Source organism: Orycteropus afer, unplaced genomic scaffold (genome assembly GCF_000298275.1).
Source record: "Orycteropus afer afer isolate SDZICR_OR568_19922 unplaced genomic scaffold, OryAfe1.0 scaffold00095, whole genome shotgun sequence".
Lineage (NCBI taxonomy): Eukaryota > Metazoa > Chordata > Mammalia > Tubulidentata > Orycteropodidae > Orycteropus > Orycteropus afer.
Genome location: NW_006921682.1, coordinates 5132332 through 5133471, shown reverse-complemented (window position 1 = coordinate 5133471; position 1140 = coordinate 5132332).

Genomic DNA, 1140 nt, shown 5'->3' with positions numbered 1-1140 from the left:
CAAGTAAATGTTAAACTCATATGCCTGTCTTTTGTTTGGCTGGAAGCCACAGGCGTGGGCCCAGTTCCAGACCTGAAGGGCAGCTAGGGGCCATGGTCTCAGCGATTCCACCAGGCAATATTGGACCAGCAAACCTGCCCCCCCCCCTTTTTATCCAAATGATTTTGAGTTTTGTTCCACATTGTTCTCCCTTTCTATCCAGCATCTCCTACATAGATTCTCTTCCAAGTGGTTGACAGTAGTAGCTGGGCACCATCTAGTTCTTCTGGTCTCATAGTCGTATAGGCTGCAGATCGGATGGTGTACTAGTCGCTAGGACTAATTGTTTCCATGGATTTTTGTTTTTTTCATTCTTCTTTGCACTGGATGAGGAGAGACCCATCATTGAATCTAGATGGCAGCTTGCAGGCTTTTAAGATCCCAGTTGCTACTCGCCAAAGTAGGAGGTGGAACAATGTTTTGTGTAGTATGTTATGCCAATTGAGCTTGATGTCCTCTGCAACTATAGTCCCAAGCCCACAGGTTCAACTACTCGGTCCCTCTGGGTAGTTGGCTGTGACCAAGCAATGACTACAACCTGGATCCTTGTCAGCTCTACTATACATCTGGGAATTCAGATCATACACATAAAGTTATAGGACCATTGTTTGCTAAACCTATTCATGTTCTTGGGTACACTCCCCACTTCATTGACATACCAAATAGTTCAGCCTGTCCACCCATCTATCCATCCATATACCCATGTTTGCCTTCACTGACAATGCCGTACTATATGTACAAAAGGGTTCATCTTTGTTGTCTGTACTTCCCATGTACTCTCTATGTCTTTCTCTTCCTCAATGCCACTATATTGATCACTCATTTGGTACATTGCCCTTCTCTTCAGTCAAATAAAAACTTATCTCTATCTATCTAGCAGTATGCCCTCCCCTCCCACCCCTGCTAATCAACAAAGACAACTTCCTTCCATAGATGAACATTTCCTTGACTTTTACAATAATGGACTAATACAATATTTGTCCTTTTGTGATTGACTTATGTCACTCAGCATAATGTCCTCCAAGTTCATCCATGTTATGTGGTGTTTTGCAGATTCTACATTACTCTTTAGCATTGCATAGTATTCCATTGTGTGTATGT